Genomic DNA, 20,608 nt, shown 5'->3' on the forward strand with positions numbered 1-20,608 from the left:
CTCACTAATAATTCATGTAGAACATCTTGGCTTGCATATTACTATGTCATTCTCCAAAATATACTTTTCTTCACTACATTTACACTAATTCTCTCTATTACCAATATTAATCATGCAATATAGCTCCTGCAATAATCACGCCATAACATTATCGGAAAACTTATTTTGCATTCTTCCAAACATTTCATTGTACACTTATGAAACATGAAATCAGAATCTCTTGACAGCAATGTTCCATTGAGGCTTGCTAACTTTCTTGAATTATTATACATATATGTTTTGAAAACATAGGACCATAGTCACAGGAGGAAGCCATTCAGCCCTTCAAACCTGTTTTGCCATTTAATTAGATCATGGCTGATCTGTACCTCAACTAATCCTTTCAATTCCAATTTCTCGCTTTCTCCCCATATCCCTTAATACCCTGACCTACCAAAAATCTCTTGAAGGTGTGGATGGATCCAGCATCCATGGCCTTTGGGGGGAGAAAATTTCAAATTTCTACTACCCTTCGAATGAAAAAATGCTTCCTGATTTCACTCTTAAATGGCCTGGTTCTAATTTTGAGACTATGGCCCCTTGTTTTGGATTCCCCCACTAGAGGAAATAGCTTCACTGTATCTACCCTATCAAATCCCTTTACCATCCTAAATATCTCAATCAAATCACCAAAACTGAACGCAGTACTCCAGATGGGGTCTGACTAATGCTCTAAACAGCTGAAGCATCATTTCTTCCCCTTCGTATTCCAGGCCCCTGAGCTAAAGGCCAACATTCCATTTGCCTTTTTGATTACTTTTTACACCTGGGAACTAGTTTTTAGTCACTTGTGGATATGGACACCCAAATCACTTTGCTCCTCCACAGTTCTTAATTTCTCCCCATTAAGAAAATATTTAGTTTTATCTTCTTTTCAGTCCATAGTGGATGACCTCACACTTCCCTGCATTGAACTCCACCTGCCACAGCTTTGCCCACTCATTTAATCTGTCTAAATCCCTTTGTAACTTCCTACTTCCATCTACACAACTTACTGAGCCTCCTAGTTAGTATCGTCTGCAAACTTGGATATAAAGCTTTCTATTCCTTCATCCAAGTCATTTATATATACGGCGAATAGCTGAGGTCTCAGTACAGACCCCTGGGGGACACCACTTGTCACGTCGCGCCAATTAGAGAACGTTCCCTTTATCCCTACTCTCTGTTTCCTGCCTCCCAACTAATTACCAAGTTATCTCCGACTGCACTCACTTCCATTTTCACTGATAATCTTTTGTGTGAAACCTTATCAAATGCTTTCTGTAAGTCCCAATAAACAACATCCATAGATACTCTCTTATCGACCATTTTAGTGACCTCCTCAAAAAATTCAACTAGATTAGTCAGACACAACCTACCCTTCTCTTTGACCATGCCTTCAGCTCCCCTCTCGACTCTCTACCCCCTCCTCGCTCCCTCCTTTCCCTCCCCTCAGCCTGACCATTTTCCCCCTGCTTGGGTCCTGACCCAACTGTCCAGCGCCTTGGGACGACCTCCCGACGTGAAAGGCGCTCTATAAATGAAATCTTGTTGTTATTGTTGTTCACAAACCCATGCTGACTCTCTTTGACTAGCTCAAAGAGAGTGAGAATCTATGACCTTTGCTTTAGAAAAAGTGCAATGACGAGAACTGTGCTTTAAAGACTGTGATATTGGATTGTAATTGAAGAATTCCTGATAAGTATGTAGTACACTGGCTGCAGAGACCCTGAAAACTGTTGGGTTGATTCTATGCATGCTGAAAGGGTTTGGTCTTATCGTTATTGTTTTTCTCCTGGCACTCAGCACTTAATGCTGCTGATTTGAGATTGAGCATCTTTCTGATCACTGCTGCACTGAAGTCAAGTCACCTACAAATACTGCAGTGATGTAACAAGGTCCCAGGGTGCCCTGGTGCACGCCTCTGAAATTGTGCTTACCCTTACCATCTCAGTCTCCATGCGTTCTCTCTCTCTCCGGTGAAGCGACTATATCGGAATGTGGAGTGAGAGAACATAAGTAGTTCCGCTACCTATGGGTTGGGCCTCTATAACCTCGCAGTCCTGGGTGTGAATGCGCCACTTGCACCAATACACTGCTGAAATACACGGTCACTACACTTTACTGGATAATCCTGTGAATTGTTTTGAGACATCCGTCTGACATAAAAAGCACTTTGTCAAATACAAGCATTATTATTTTATTACCAATAGTCATCTCAGAAGCAAAGGTTTTCTTCCAGTTCATCTTTAACTACCGCATAACTGGTGGACGATTACAAAGTATTACCACAAAATTAATTGGGATAAACAGTTTCCTTAAATTAGGGAATCAAGTGACAAGGGGCATTGGCACAGGATTGTTAACATAGGAATTGGGGAAGAGGTTAGAAGAGGTTATTAAGGTTGCTAATTACAATTAATGGAATTTACAATCACAAGTTATTGCCTATTGAAGGTGGATCAATAGAACCATTCAAAAGAGAATTAGATAAACAACTGAGAAGTAAATACATCAAGGGATATGTGGAAAGAGCTGGAAAGTGAGATTAACAAAAAAGGTGCCTTGAAAAAGCGTGGCACAGACATGGTTCTGAATGACTTCATCCTGTGCTGAACATTTGTATGTTTAAAAAGCATACTCAGTGTAAACTGCAATATCTCCAAGGAATACTCTCACGTTGGCCCTTGAGACTTCAGCTCTGAGCTGACAGCTCTCAGAGAGGCTCGTGAGCTGGCCTGATGTCCCGGGAATTCCTGACGTAAACACATTCATGTCATTTTTTCAGCAATTCAAGCACTTTTTCAATCCCATTTTCAGCTGGTTAATGGTTGAGCATTAACCAGCTGAAATTGCTGTTTTCATTTTTGTCGTAAATAGGTTTTACATACGAATTTAAAGATTATTTTTTGACAATACTGCAGTGTTATACACAGTGTTTGCTCACGTGCCCCAAGACACTATCCTGCATGAAAGACATTATATAAATTCAAGTGGTTGTTGTTATTGGGGGAGCTTACTAATCATCTTGTATTGTATTGTAAGTTTTCAGAATATTTTTTAGCTGCAGGAATATCAGGTAATTGAATAAGACTGATAAATGTATCAGCTTGACATCCAAACGATGGAACCTCCAACAATACAACATACCCCCAGTACTACACTGGAGTCTTATCTTAGATTATGTGATTTCAAGTCCCAGTGTGGGATTTGAACTGAGAATTAACTGATTCAAAAGCAAGAGTGGTACCAATTGAACCAGGGTGACACCCTTTGATGAACTGATATTAGTATGATGACAAACTGACACTGACATGTTAGATGACACAATTATCAATCAGTATGATATATGCACATATTTTCTACCATGCACCAATGCAAAACAGGCTTCGTACCAGTGAGAAATATACTAACAAACCATGGTGTTTCATTATTCCTTCTTTATTTATTTAATATTTCGCTGAATTCAGTTCATTAAGTTTCTATTCTCCTGGAAAGAGGTATTCACTGGTTAGTTGAAAATCAAATAGGAATATAATTTAAAGTGATGGATCATCATATATTTGTGGCTTAGATCCAGTACAAACAAATTTTTTCTAGAAGCTTCAAAAACAACAAAATTACATTTATATAGTGCCTTTCACGTCGGGAGAATGTCCCAAGGCGCTGGACCGACAGAGTTACGGAACCGAACTGGGGGTCGGGATCATGGAGGGTGGAGGGCAGGGGGAAAGCAGGGCAATCAAAAGCACAGTCAAAGAGGAGGGTCTTAAGATGGGACTTGAAGGAGGTAAAGGAGGGGGTGAGGCAGAGGTACTCCAGGATGGAGTTCCAGAGGGTGGGGGCAGAGTGGCAGAAGGCCCCCCTGCCAATAGTGGGGTGAGTGAGGTGGGGGACGTGAAGCAGGCCAGAGCCCACTGAGCGGAGGGAGCGAGCAGTATGGTGGGAATTTAGGAGGTTGCAGAAGTAGGGGGGAACAAGAGCATGGAGGGCTTTGAAGGTGAGGATCAGGATCTTGAACTGTATCCTCTGTGTGATGGTAAGATCATTGTTAACATCTTGCAAGAAACTATCATAAATGACGCTTGTGTTACATGTCCATAAGTGTTCTTTGTGTGGGGAAGCTGCTATAAATGGCAGGTGAAATAAAACTATAAAATGGACCTTTTAGAAAATCTTTCTGCTGGTCAACGAGGCCCCAAATTTACCTAATTCATAAAATTGTGGAAAATCATGCTGAAGTTCAGACTTATTTTTTGTAAGAACAGCTTCCAAATTAGGACTGAACTTTAGGAATTTCTACAATTCTGCACAGTATTAACTTTTAACTATTAACTGCGCGGCTCCAAATCCTTGACTGTCCAGTGCCTTGGGACATCCTCCCAATCTGAAAGGCGCTATACAGTGTAGTTTTGTATTATATTTTAAGACAATACATCAACAACAAAATTACACTTGTCCCCCGCCTCGCTCGCCCCACTATTGGCGGGCGGGCCTTTTGCCACTCTGCCCCAATGTTACAGGCTAAGACTAAGCATCTCAGTTGGTTTTCATATTGAACAATAAACTTGCCTAATAGTTACATCCAATTCTGATTATACTGTGACGTTAGCATTACAATGGAAGCAGGTTTGTCTGTTCCACATACCTTGTTAATGAGACAGGTCAGCAAACGTCTTTTTAAGCATCGAAAACGGTTCAAAACAATTTTGGTTAAAAGACCGAGATAACCAGTGGGTTTAAATACTGCTGACATTCTGACTGAATTGATCTCTGTCATCTTAGCTTAGGCTGATAGACTATGAAGTAACAGCGGAAATATTTCCAATGAACATCCCAGCTGCAAGCAGTTTCCAGAGGCTGAGCACAATGATGAATATGTCATAGCAACTGGGAGAGAGTGAGTGAAATAGAAAGAGAAAAAGTTAAACCCCAGAGCATTGCGCAAAACAAATAGATACCAGCAACCCAAGAACCCTATAAAGAATTGTTTATCAGGTTTGGAAGACTCAAGGGACTATAATCTGATTAAAAATAGGACAGCGTGTGATTTAGAGGCAGCTAGTTTAATCTCCGCTACAATCATCAGTTAAGGTGAAGACTGCTCATCCTTCATAGGCCAATGTTTTGCTGACAGCTGCATTAGTAAAAAAAAGGATAGTAATGTAGCAACTAAAAAGAAAATATATAGCGTATATTGATTGAAATATAGTTTACGCAGTTGTTCTGAATAACATATTGTGGACTTCCTGGCCAATACATGTGTGATAAATAGTGGAGCTGATATAACAGATAGCTATCTTTTCTTCCTGTTTTTTGTGCTTCCAGAGCAGAAGAAATGAGTGTCAATGAATGAAATATTTTCCATATTATCTCCAGAAACGCTATCATAAAGGTCATGCATTGCAGATTTTGCGATGTACCTCAGCTTGAAAAAAGCACCGTCTAGAGAAGCAATGTAGCAATGTGATCATTTCCATACCTTATGGTTTCCACTCTGGTTGCAAAAAAAAGTGACACTGCCTGTTTCATCCTGAGCATTCCTACTGGGTGATCACAACGGCTGTGAGGAAATCTAACCCTCATCCATGAAGTAAGTCTGAAGACGATGACAGGGTTTAAACAGAAAAGTGAAGACAAAGAACAAAGAATTTTCAAATCTGTATACTCTGCTGGAATTTCAAAAAACTTCAAAAAATCGTTGACGATGTTTTTAATTCCACGATGGGCAATTGAAGGCTATTTCATTGCACACCAATATTGTCTTTACGTTCAGATTTAGAGAATATTAATCTCTGACTCTCTGAACTGGAATCCAAAATCTGAGGTTGCCCTCAAATGTTCTTACATCAATGAGACTCCTTAAGGAGTCAGGAGACACAATCCAAGATGGCAAGCCAGATGTTTCTGTTATTGTTCTGCTGAGATGAAATACCTCACCTTCAATCTGATATTCCCTCTTGTGGCCTACTGAGAGCTGGTGAAACTCATCTAATGGATCCAAATAGGTCTGAGTGATAGCTAGCCCACAACTGAACTCAAGTCCCATATCGTGAGAGTCATGAGCTCAATCACTTGGGATCTTGGGCCACCACAAAACACCATAACACATAACATGCAAGTACATCGCAGTAGAAATGCATTTGACAAATCAATTTGTTGTGAAACCAGAAGTTTGTTGGCAAATTTAGTACAAATGCTCTGTCCTAATATAAAATCAGTATCATTCAGATTAATAATGTACTGTTGTTTTTTCCTATTTTGTGCAATTAAGATACCTCACGGGGTATTTTATTCATTTTGCCACATTACCTAGATTGTATTTTCCAGAGATTATTAAGAATATCTATAAAATAACTGAAAATGTATTTTCCCCCAAAAGAATAAGAATACATGTTAAAAATGTTTTGGCCAAGTGCCATTCTGAATACTTACCCTGATACTTACCAACTGTATCCTTTCATTCTCTTTGGAATGCAACATAAATATTTCCTACTTTATAACATAATGCAACATTTTCAAATATGCAAAGTTTCAATCACATTTCAAAACTCAAACAATTATTGCTTTAAAAGTGAGTTATATAAAACGATTTTTTCCCTCTTTTAGTTCAATAATAAAACAAGGGCCAAAATTGTGTTATTCTCAAATGCATTCTATTGCTAAATGATGACTGGGGATAATTAAATGACTCTTATTCGACTGGAAATTGTCCTTACTGACAAGTTTAGAACTTAAAACTCTCTGACTTCAGGGTAATAGTTCCTCCACAAGGATTGTTCTTTAGCTATCTTTAGCTATCTTCTTGTTTATTTTCTAGCAAGGGCTGAGATCTTAATTTCGAGCAGCTAGAATTTTAAAAGTAACATTTTGAGGTTTGAAACTTATTCCAGTGACTGGGAATCCAACATTTGACTCTTAACTATTTTTCTAAAAAAAACTCAGTTTTCAGTTTCAAAACAGTCATTAAAGATATATTTAAAGGATACATTTTAACCACAATTTCTGTACTGGTTCTTAATATCACTGAGGATAATTAATAATAATAATAATCCTTGCATTTTATATAGCTCCTTATTGCGTCTTCGAGGCGTCTCAAAACGCTTCACAGAATATTCTGTAAAGTCAACTGACTATATTTTGTGAGCAAAATGCAGAATTCAACAAATTAAACAAATAATTAAACAAAGGAATGTGTTCAGAAATGCTACAATTTTGACCTGACCCCCTATTTATATATGAATATTTATATTTGCAGCACAGTACTCAATATAATTCATATTTATCAAGAATAATAACCCTTGTACTTTAGACAGGATTTTTCATGTTGAGAGAACATTCAAAGCACTTCACAGGATTTACTATAAAGTGTATTTTGTAGGCAACCACCATCAATTTGCGCACAACAATATCCTACAAACAGCCATGACGGGAATTAAATTTTATCTGGGGTATTGTTGGCCAGGATACAGGGAGAAACTCCCTTTCTTATTCCTCTCTCTCCCCTCTCTTATTTCAGCTACCATACCCCTAACATCTGGAACTCTCTCCCTCTACCCTTTCATCTCATTCCTCTTTAAATTCCAACTAAACACATGCCTTTTAGCCACGTTATTGTCACCTCCACTTTTCCCCCTTCCCCTCCCTCACTCGGTATCCGACCTCAAGCTTGTGAAGCGCTCCAAGACAATACCCTATGTGAAGGCTGCTATATAAATGCAAGTTGTTGTTGTTATTGAGCTTTATTTAAAAAAGCTGCTATACATCTTTATTTTTTTCAAATAATTATCATCACAAAGCCCTGTTACCTATAGGGATTCCAATCATTTGCTACAAAAACACAAATCTAAATTAGATCCTAGGAGGAATCAGTGAAACCACAAAATCAATGAAGATTCGAGCATGATAATTTTCTGCTTGTCTTCGAAATTGCTGCTTTGAGCTTTGAGAATATAGACTGTTGAAACGACATGGTCACATCACTCAAGCAATCTGATAGATCTTTAAGTATTCAGAACACCAATTTACATAATTGTACGTGGGTGAAAAGTTTAATGTGACATATTTCTCTCAATTTAACTTTGCAACAGTTATTTAAAATGGAAACTATTTCGTATTTCATGGCTTTTCACTTCAAATTGAAAATGTTACACCTGTACACTTGTGTAGTTGTGTTTCAATGATGCAACCATAATTACATCTCTGTAGTAAATGGTTCATTTTGTGACATATTAGATGAAGCACTCAAGGAAAGCATTGAAGTGAAGTTCACTGAGTAGTGTAAAATAATTAATATGCATTGCTAAACTAAACTTGACATTCTCTGATGGATTTAGCTACAGTTTTAACTATAGTATTTCCAACCTTGGATTTCAGTGAGTTAGTTATTCTTAGTTATCGAAATATTCATAAGCTTTTTATTTTCTTCCTGTAACTGTGATAAAAAGTCATGCTCTGTCCAATATGTTTGCTATTTAATAATTATTATCATCCTTGTATTTGATATCACACTTTCAGATTGTTGAAGCATCTCAACAGGCTTCACAGAATTTATTGTAAAACATAGTGCTGTATATTTGTTATCGAACGTCGCAGTCAATTTGTGCATAGCAAATTTGTTAGTACTGCATTTCCAAATATGTCATCTCACATAAGATCACTCTGTAAATTTTATGTCGTAGATTTGAAGTGATGAAGATTTTGCCAGGGAATTGTAATGAGAACATTTTAAAAATTGTACCAAAGCTGAGTAATTCTTAGATTTGGTATAGTACCTTTCTCATCAGAAGGATCTCCCAAAGTACTTCACATGATGCACTGTAAAATGAAATAACTGTGTTTTGTGGGAGAATTAACAACAATGAAAACCAAGGAGTGACGGGATCCCAGAGTGTGTGTTGGGATACTGCTGGAGCTAAATCAGTTAAAACAGGAACACTGATACTGCCACCTATTAAAGTAGACACACAGTGAAGGAAGGGATTCTGTGGCTGCAGACCACAATGCATAGTGTACAGCAGCGATCAGCAACTGATCAGTCACCATAAGCAGGGAGATGTCTGTGAGAGAATCTCATTGGCCAGTTAGTCCACCAAGTTTTAATTTTTAACTTACCGTTATCTTACAAATAACCTGACAATCCACAATTACATACAGACAGGCACAAACAGCAAGGCTCAGTTTAATTCACTTGGTACAGTTCCAAATATGATCAACACTAAATTACATGATATAATCTAAATTGTGAAGTCAGAATGTTAGAACGGCAACACATTCAAACTCAAAAATGTTTAGTGTAATATCTCTGGTGATTCAGCCATTGAATTCTTTGTCAGGTATAACATTAAGTCTTACAAGCCATTTGAACTAGAAATACTCAAGGTTAGATTGAGTTAGATGATAGAAGCTAAAATGACAGAGGATGTGCTATAGGATTGATCCTGTTATTAAGCACCTGGCTACTGCACAATTTGGCTTATAATGTGGTTATCCTGTGGACCTGCAGTTACCATAAGTGCAGTACATGTCTGGTACAGACGGGCCACTTCCAAAGCAGGTGTGCAGGATGCCATGCTCATTGTAATAGGAATTTCTATAGTACATGCAGGAAGCTGGCTACTCATACTGGAAGTCGGAAATTATTACAGTGATAACCTGATGACCCGGAAGAGAGGACCAGCAGCCATTCTGTCAAGGCCTATTAGAAATATCATGTTGCACTAGGAACACCCTGAATTATTATTGATCTGAATTGGGAGAGGAAAACAACTCAGTTTCCCACTCCTGTGGCTTGAAAGCTATCAGTCTTAGCCTGTCAAATCATTTAGTCTTGAAATTCTCACAGAACAGTGAACATTGTTAAATTCAGTCCTCTGTTGATTGAGCCTGATGTAAATTTTCTCCAATTCTATATGATCTTACATTTTAAGACAAAATACTTTTATGGCATAGAGCCTTCACCCAAACTGTGGTAGCACTTTTAGAAATCACCATCAAGTTGGCATACAAATTCTGAGCAGTAACATTGCATTCAAAAATAACCACAAGTTGTGCTGCATTTCACTCCTTAAGGAACACTGAAATTCTCACTCATTAACATACACACCGAAGAGTTGCAATTTATACTGGTTAGCTCTTCTATGTCTCATTCAAAGGATCTTTTTGTCCCTTCTGACCTCTTTTTAATGAGACAATTCCATAACTTGCCCTGTGATTACTTTTTGTTAAAAACAATGTTATTTGGGATTTTCATTTGATTTAATTCAAAGTGAATGGTAGCAAATTTACGTCATTTGACCCATTACAACATTAGTCACCTCATCCCAAAGGACAATGTAACAAAGTTAATAGACCTCTTCCTCTTCCAAGAAAATATAATTGTTTCCTCTTCCAAAGAAATATCAGGTACACCTCTATCACAATCCTAGTATGAACACAAAAGCCAACATAATTCAAATAAAATAAAATTGATAATGTTTTACCTTTCTTTTGAAAAAAAAGTATTAAAATATCTCAGCACATATCATTTTGATTGTACTTTTGGTCATCCTTCCCCCTCCCATCCCATTCAGCTCTCACACTCAGCTCTGGTGCCCAACAGCAGTGTCAAGCACTTTGAGACATACTCTCTGAGTGAACGGTTCTATATAAATGTGAATTGTATTGTTTAATATGGCCAAAATACAGCTGCACCGCATTTCACAATGCAAATATATTTACTTTTGGTACAAATAATTGTACTTATTCTATGCTATTATACACCTCTTTGTAGCAACACATGGACTGAAGCAGAAATTTGATACAACAACAACAACAAGATTCCGTTTATTGAGCGCCTTTCACGTCGGGAGGACGTCCCAAGGCGCTGTACAGTTGGGTCAGGACCCGAGCAGGGGGGAAATGGTCAGGGTGAGGGGAGGGGAGGGAGGGAGCGAGGAAGGGGTGGAATGTCGAGAGGGGAGCTGAAGGCACGGTCAAAGAGATAGAATGTCCCGAGGATGCCATGGAGGGTGGAAATATATGAATGTATCTAACCCTAAAGGTTAAGTAAGTTAAGGCCATTTGCACTCACAAATATACTTTTATTTGGCACTTATGGACCCTTGACTTTATATCCATGAATACTTATGCTTTATGTGAAATATAAAGTTGGAATCCTATTCTGTGGATACCATCCATCAGAGCTCATACCTTCAACAAAAGCCTCCCTATCTCAAGTGACCCTGAAATCAGTCCTTAACCTCTTGCTTGGAGAGTACACTGTCTATCCAGTCTCATCCTGACAGACTGTTTTTATAAAACTGAAACTGTTGAAAATGCACAGCAGGTGAACCCGCAACTGAGAAAGAAAAAGACAGGCCAAAGCAGGAGGTGTGATCCTTCAAAAAAACAAGGTTCATGCCTGAAGCATTGGCATATTTCTCTCTCTTTAGTTGCTGGGTTGACCTGTTGTGCACTTCAAGCAGTTACTATTTTATTTCAGTTTTTTACCATTCACAGCTTTTCCTTTTATCTCTGGGGTTCAATGTTGTACTGTTTTACAGCATGTCATTTTGTCAGGTCAACCTTAAACAATGGCAGAACAGAATTGAAAGAGCATTTTTGGCTGTTTCAAACCATTGGCTAGCATGGCAAATTTTACTTTCATTGTTGCAAGTGATGAAAATTAGAGCTATAGTCCAAAATACTAATTGTATCCAATTATTTAAAACCATGGGAAATTTACAGCACAGAAAAGGCCATTTGATCCATCATGTCTGTGCTGGCTCTTTGGAAGAGCAATCAATTCAATTAATTTACATGCCTTTTCCCCATACCCTTCCTTCTAAGAAATTTACAGCACTAAAGGAGACCATTCAGTCCATTGAGTCTGATTGGCTCTCAGAGCAAGCTATATTTTAATTCCACTGCCCTGCTCTATCCCCATATCCTTTCAAGTCTCAAATTCCTTTTTAAAAGCTATTATGGATTCTGTTTCAACGACTGCATTGGGCATTTCACATTCCTAATAACTCAATAACATTATACAATAGAATTTCAGGTATGTTCACAGTAGCATTACTCCATATGAATCGAGGTCGAGCACCACAGTACCATATTGCATGCAGCTTGTCAACCTGAGAATTGTGTCCATCAAAGTGATAGAAAGAAATCCTGGAGAACTAATCCTAAATGTAAGAACCTTGTGCATACAAGACCATGGTTTCTGCAAAATGACTTAAATCACAGTGAACCCTAACTGAGCCACTTATTGTGTAAACACACTGGGATATCAATGTTTACTGTCATTGTATTGTATATGCAATTATTATGAAACACAGATTTTTTAATAAGAATCACACAAGCAAATACAATATAAACGCTGTTGTGATTACTGTGTGTGCTGAAATCAGTTTTCCTTTTATCCTAAGGCAGCCATCGTAACATGTATTATAAATCATTGTGACAGTTATTTCAGCCCTCGGAAGACACTCTAAAGAAACAGGAACTCTCAACAAGAGAGCTGTTCATGGCACCTTTCCTTAAACCTTGAGGCTGATTCAAGAAAAATATATTACAGAGGCAGTTGAAGGTATTCATGTGGCAGTGCTCTGAGAGACACGTGTGACTGAATCTCTTGATGAACGCTTCCCATTGCTCAATGATGTAAGGAAAAATCTCCATGCCAGCCCCCAAATTTCTCCCTGTGGGATTTCTTTTAATCATCAAATTCGGCACCAATGGCTTTTATTGTGAATTCTGAAAACTTTTGTAAAATGCAGATTCCTTTTCATAAAGAAAACGATTGAGAGTGCCAGACATCATGTGATGGGTGACCTTTAACAACTGTTAAAGCTTGCTCTCAGAGAATGATTTGAAGTACAACTGGTGAAAATTATATTGTTAATTTGAGTTTATCCCATGTGTATCGATTACCGAGTGGCTCTCGTTGGTGCAAATTGAATTCTACCCACTTCTACGATTAGTTCTTTTGTTCTCCAACTAGTCTATTTTAGTGTTGCACCAGAGGACTGCAAGTTTACAACAACGACATAGATGACACATCATGCTATTCATGCCGATAACTACCAGCTCTCATCAGACCGGTTAGAGAACCTCACACAGATCTTACATTTAACGTCTGGCATGCATTTATTTCATTGGCAGGAGTTACATTTTAACAGCTTTCTAATTTAGAGCAATGCAAAATGTTAATTCTCCATCCCCACAGCCAAAGGCTTTATCTTCCAGGCTTCCTGTTAACATTATCAGCAGTATCTTTCAGATAAGCAGGTGATGAAAGTTTGCTAACGTCATGTGAGATAAGATGAAGCTATAGACCACTATACGTGAATGTAATCAAAAACATCACATTGTGTTCATTCTTGTTCATGAATATGAATAACCATGAATATTAGATGGCACCTTCTGTTAACTTGCTGGGGCATTATCAATATTTTTAAGTTATTCTCTGCCTCTTGTCCAATAGTATGCTTTGTGCTTATGTAGAATGCACTTTTAACTTAAAGCAGTGCAGTTGACTTTATACACACATCTAAATCAAATATAGATTTTCAATATACCAAACAATTGCACAATTTTACAATTATTGATCCAAGAATAACATTTAAATACAACCTTTATTCTAATTGCCCCTATTTTAAGGCCAAGCAAATTGAATCAATTTCCAAATTTCAACTATACCTAGCTGCATATGTTCAAAGTCTAATAACATTTTGTGAAATATTTGTATCAAATGATTAATGTAGTGCAGACAGATTGTTCAGCAATGGATCAGAACACAAATTATGCATTAGCAAATATGGAGGACAAGGATTTGGGTGTGGTTTATTCATCATTCACTGACGCATTTCAGAAGCTGAGATCAACAATTTATTTTCCTCTCTCAGATTGGTAGATATGTAAACCGAAGCTCTATAAAAGTATCTCTGAGTCCCAGGTTCTCCGAAACTTGCTTGAGGGGAAGGTAAGGGGAAGGTGTCTCCTTGGAGCTGACTCAAAGGTGACATGCCTGACAACAGAATATCAGAATCGAATTAATCTCTGTGGCGGTCCAAATAGTCCTGTTCCTGAACTAGGCGGATCTCCAGGGCACTGCTGATAACAGATCAGCCACCCTGGGTCATTGCCAAGACTTGGAGGGGTGAACATTATGGCAGGGATTATTTCCGCTCCTATTAACCTTGCAAGCTATAGTTCTAACAAGCAGATAGGTCCTAGCTGGACAAACAGCAGGAAGCATGCCAGAGAGTGCTCTAAATGGCAAGCTATGTGGTTTTAGCTGGGCAAAGTGCAGTAGTAAGCAGGGTGCAACCTTCCCAGGAAAGTGAGCATTCCATTCCAGATCCTGCAAATAGTATCGGTGTGGAACTCTCAGTCTAGTTTAGATATTCTTAAGCATGGTGATGGTTTTCAGCACGTCAATACACCTGGCTGACCAAAAAACATTTGTTTCCTCCCTCTCCACCTCCAAAACTCACTTAAAAGTATAACTCTTTGATTGTGCTTTTGATCAATGTCCTTAATTCTCCCTTTTTTTCTCCCTGCTTTCTGCTCGATATCATATCGATTAAGTGTATTATGTTGCTCACCTATCTAAAAGGTTCTATAGAAAGCTTAATTGATATGTGTCCATTAACTCCTTTCAAAAGATTTTGCTAAATATATGGTAAGGAATTTGATCAAGTTTGAGAGCAGGCCTACTTGTTTCTCAATGACTGGTCCAAGAATCTGTGCTGGTCTATGATTACTTCATCTTTAGAGCATACAAAAGATCTCTTCAGACCTAATAGTATTGGTATGACATATTTTAAGATGAAACTGAACTCGCCTCTGATACAGGACTTGAAGGAGGCAAGGGAGGGAGTGAGGCAAAGGGACTGGAACAAAGTTCCAAACGATGGGGGCAGAGAAGCTGAAATCTGACTGCCGATGGGGTGGCTGGACAGGGGATATGGACCAGACCAGAGCCCACTGAGTGGAGTTAGCGGACAGGTCGATATGGAGTTAGCAGGTCACAGAGACAGGGAGGAGCAAGGCTATGGAGGGCTTTGAAAGCGAGGATGACCTATTTGGATAGGTTGAGAAATATTGCTCTATAGGACAGGCCACTTTTTGCATTCCTCAAATTTGAGATAGGAGGACAGAAATGCCTTCTGTGAAGGGAAAGAATCCAGGGTTTCTTTCGGTCATCCGGGTGTCAGCCACAGAGATGCACTCTGGTTATCTAATGCCAGAGTGTTTGGGCACAGATTGGCAAGAGCCAAGGCTTGAGGATCCTCGAGTGTACATTAGGGCATTATTGGAGTTTAACCAATTAATTTCAGTTTGACATTGCAAACACTGGCAAGTTTCTTACTGCTTATTCAGCTAGGACCACCGTAGGGCTCTTTGGATTATGTGGTTAATAGGAACTGAGTGGGAGGAATTGCAGCCCACAGTGATTAGACTGTTTCTCTAAGTTCTGGTAAGGACTTCTGTGAAGCCTGTGAAATCTGGTTCCTGATCCAGTCTTTCATCAACCTGCTCGAAAGGGACTCACTCTCCTTCTCCCAGAAGGACAGAGAAGGAAAATGTTTGAGGGATACAGTTAGAAAGTCATACATTGGATTTGTAAAACACAGTGACATGAAGCTGGAATTGCTGGAACTGAATTCACGGGTGAACTTTAACAGCTGTCACAAAGATGATTTCTCCAGAATGGGCCTAAATTTGTATCTCTCAGGGTAAGGGCTGAAGCTTTGACAAATAATTTGCAGTAATACCAACTACTCCATGAAAGAAGTGTGCTTAAATTATCATCAGTGTTTACGTCAAGTATTCTTGTACTCAGTTAACAAATGATTAAAAGAATATTTAATTCAACATCTTTAACAGCTGTCAATAAGAGTAGTCATTTTCAGTCTGCTGGGTTTAAACCTGCTCTTTTTTATATAATATAATAATAATCCTTGCATTTGATATAGTGCCTTATCACGTCATCAAGAAGTCTTAAAATGCTTCACAGGATACACTGTGGATTGACTACATTTTGTGGGTGAACCGCAACACTCAGTTTGCACACAGCGATGTCCCACAAACAGCCATGGAGTGAATGACCAATTTTATTTGGGGAATTTGTTGGCCAGGACACTGGGAGTATCATCCTTCTCATTTAAAATAGTGCTATGGGATCTTTAACGTCCACCTGAACAAGTAGACAGGACTTTGGGTTAATGTTGTATCCAAAGAACGGCACATCTGACAATGCAACACCTCCCAGCACTGTATTGGAGTGTCAGTCTAGACTAAAACTCCTGTTTAGTATTCGATTTTGTCACCGTTGCTTACTGTGAAACCTCCTTCCTCAAAAATCTCAAACACCTCGTCTGACATGGAAATACTGAATTTGCCTTCTCAGTTATGAGGTGCTGCAGAGATTCCTTCTTCATAACCCATAACATAGCCTTAACTTCTTCCTTTTAAAGATGGATTTGTAGTGACCAGAATGATAATTGTGCCATTAAATGGCAACAGTTTACCCTTTGGAAAGATATCCTGTCATTTTGCTTCTCTTTATGAATATTCATATTGTCGCACAATACTGTCAGAGAAATCAGGATGTTCATTCCTGAGGAGAGGACGTATCTTTCAGGAAGTAACTCTTATTATGTGTTGTATTCTATTAACTGATTTCAGTGCTTACGTCAAGGACATTTCAATAACATTTGAAGATTAAATACAACAGCATTTTGGATTACGCATTAAATTAAATATGTTTTCTTACCAGAAATACCTTTAATAGCTTGACTAGTTTGGCATTTGATTCATTTTTGTTGCATAAATCAACATGTGTTTAGTTGCCAAATTCCATTGACATCCATTTTGTAGTGTTATTTTCTGGTTCCAATTGACAGCATTTCATGGCATAGAGCACAGGTCAGTCCTATTTGTTCCAGAGCTGCCTCAGTTAATTTTAGTGACTTCAGTGAGATTATATTATGAGCCTCTAGAATATAATCAAATACCTGATAGCTTAAATTGTGATTTACAGAAGGATATTTTATTTTTGCACATTGATATGCAAGGTTATCCTCTACAATGTAAATTGTATTCAACTATAAATAACTGGAGACATTTGTAAATTGCTTACTCAGATCCCTAAGCCCCAGGCTTCCTTTGCGACAGGTTCTACAATCACTAGGCTGTGCGCAAACACAATTTGTGCATTAGAATTTGAAAGCTGTACTCTGTTACAAAGAAGACTTTATCATAAACAATATTGACAAACTAGAGGTCTCAAAATGCTTCTAAAAATCACATAAAGATTTTTCCACAATGTTGCATGGATCCTGTTAACTTTTGGGTAAGAAGCCTTGACATCTTTATTGGGAACCCAAATCAGAGCAACATGAAAACTATTTGTGACTGTGGTAAATTCTTTTGTGATAAAGTATGAGTGTGACAGAATGTCCCTATGTCATTGAGAGAGGAATGTTATTTGTGGTGCACAGCTATTAAATAATGCCGTTGTTAGACTCATCTGGCCAGTTCGCATAGGTCACATTTAATTAGGACATCCTCCTTGTGTTGGCTGGTTTCCTCACCTATATGATGGGAGCACTCCTTTCCCCCAATTCCTGAAGCTATTTTTCACATTCAGGCACATATGTGGTGCATCATTTGAATGGATGCACCATTACATGCACAGATGGTCAGAAATTCATACGTAGCCAGAGGATATTTTACAGCTCTGCTTTCACACAATTTAAATCCACTTATTGGCATAGCACATCTACCCTCGGAGTCAAGACTAAGCAGTCGTAGGGGAGTTACAAATTATATCATGATGTGGTTAGACCTCGGAGCTCCCTCTTTAGACAGGCCTCAGTGGAAATAGAGAAACCCAGTTGGAGTGACATACAACTGATCTATACTATGATTTTCAGAGGCAATCAATGTCACCTTCATTTTGAGTTATCAAGCATCCATTGGAACTAGAAATCAAAGGAAACAATTTTCCCTTGCATATGAATGTGAATATGTGCCTTCAGCAACTATGCCTTTTAACTCACTACCTCAGTCCCTCCACCTCACTCATTCTTTATCCATCTTTAAATCCCATCTTTAGACTTACCTCTTCGACCTCACCTGTGGTCATCATGCCTTCCCCCTTCTCTCTCGCTCATGGTACAAACATGAAATTGAAGAGCATGCTGAGACATTGTCCTGTAGGAAGGGCACTGTATAAATAGAAGCTGTTGTTGTTTTACCCACAAAATACACAATCACTCTACTTTACAGTGTATTCTGTGAAACACTATGATACGTCTCGACAATGTGATAAGGCACTATATCAAATGAAAGGATTATTATTATTTTGTTGAATGTAGATATGTGAACCAGTCAAAGCAAAAAACAGGGTGACTAGCATTTCATTATTAATTATCCAGTCTGTTTTTAAAGCAATAAGGGGTAAATTTTCCATTCAACACTCTGCACATTGCCTTTGATTATGTGGATCTTTAATGGGATTTCCCTTTATAGATGCATTGCCAAAGATGTTGCGTGTAATGCTGAGCAAAATTTCTACTCGTGAATGTCTTGGGAATGTTACACAGATAGGTAACAAGATAGGTAAAATAAAGAAATTATGTTTTGAAGAACTTTATCATGTTGCAATGTTCCAAGTGTTCACAGTACTGATAGGCAAATGCAACAGCCATTTTGCACATCACAAGGTCTCACAGACTGTCATGAGATAAATGATTAATTCTATCTGGGGGTTTGTTGGCCAAGACACAGGGAGAAACTTGCTTCCCTTTTATAAGATTGTCCTGGAATTTTTAAAATTCACTTGAAGAACAGACAGATGGGTCTTTTTNCTGTCATTTAATCTCAAAAATGACATATCTGACAATGCAGTAATGAATTGAAGTGTAAGCTTGGTCTATGACCTGAAAATTTAGGTCTCATCTACCTTTCATGTGAATAATAATAATAATAATAATCCTTGCATTTGATATAGCGCTTTTCACGTCGGGAGGACGTCCCAATTAAATGTTAAAGATTTGAAAAGATAAGCCAGTTTCTTCTCCCAAAACAGTTGTGTACAGATCCCAGAAGTCTCACTTGAGCTGTATGATCCCATCCCCACCCCTCTCCTTACCTCCCAGCTCTACCTCCTCACCCCTCTACTCTCCGATACCATCAATCTCTCCCTATCATCTGGCACCATTCCCATCCCCCTAAAAACAACTATAATCACCCCCATCCTGAAAAATTCTTCCCTGGACCCATTCCTGTTTTCTAACTACTGGACCATCTCCAACCTCCCTTTTCTTTCCAAGGTCCTTGAAAGAGTTGTTGCTTCCCAGCTTCTCTCCTTCCTCTACTACCACTCCCCTCACGATCCCCTCCAATTGGATTTCCATGCTGCTCAAAGCACAGAAACTGCTCTGGTCAAGTTGACAAACGACATCCTGTCCATCTGTGATTAGGGCTCCTCTGCCTCCTCATCCTCCTTCACCTCTCTGCTTTCTTCGGTAACGTGACCACTCCATCCTCCTCCACTGCTTCTCCTCTCACATCAACCTTCAAGGTCTACGGTATCCTTGAACGGTTCAGGTCTTATCTCTCACACCATCTACAATTTGTCTCCGCTAACAGTTTCTCTTCCAAATCCCTCACAGTCTCATGCAATGTTCCTCAAGGCTCTGTCCTCGGTCCCTTCCTCTTCAAACTCTACATGCTCCCCCTTGGTAACATCATCCGCAGACACGGGGTCAACTTCCATATGTACGCATGTGACACCCAACTCTATCTGTCTGCCTCCACCCTCAATTCCAGGACATAGACCTGTCAACAACAACAACAACAAAATTGCATTTGTACAGCGCCTTTCACGTCACGGGGATGTCCCAAGGTACTGGATGAGAGCAAACGTTCTACAGCCAAATGTCAGCAAGACTGAGGCCCTCCTGATTGGCTCGCGCCAGCGCCTCCACCCTTCAGGCACTGGCAGCATCAGCATCTACGGATGCACATTCCACCTCACCAAGGCAGTCAGGAACCTGGGTGTCTTGTTCGACCTTCAACTGTCGTTGCTCCCCTGTATCCGTGCCCTGACCTGCCCTGCCTTCCCCCACCACCGCAACATTGCCCGACTCCGCCACTGCCTCATCCCCCAGGCCGCCAAAACTCTCACCTCAAGGCTCCACTACAGAAACTCCCTGTATGTCGGCCTCCCCAACTCTTCCCTCCACAAGCTGCAGATCAACCAGAACTCTACAGCTTGTGTCCTCTCCCACACCAGACTCCGTGACCCTGTCACCCCCACCCTCACCTGGCTCCACTGGCTCCCCATGCCTCAGAGGATAGAATTCAAAATCCTCATTCTCACTTTCAAGGCCACCCATGGCCTTGCTCCCTCTTACCTCCCTGATCTGCTAAGCCCCTATCAACCTGTGCAATTCCTCCATTCAGCAGTTTCCGGCCTGCTCCATGTCTCAGGTTCGACCCGCCCTACCATCGGCGGCCGAGCTTTCAGCCTCACTGCCCCCACCCTTTGGAACTCCAACCCACAGTTCCTTCATCTTGATCCCTCCCTTGC

Source organism: Callorhinchus milii, unplaced genomic scaffold (assembly GCF_018977255.1).
Source record: "Callorhinchus milii isolate IMCB2004 unplaced genomic scaffold, IMCB_Cmil_1.0 Scaffold3, whole genome shotgun sequence".
Taxonomy (NCBI): domain Eukaryota; kingdom Metazoa; phylum Chordata; class Chondrichthyes; order Chimaeriformes; family Callorhinchidae; genus Callorhinchus; species Callorhinchus milii.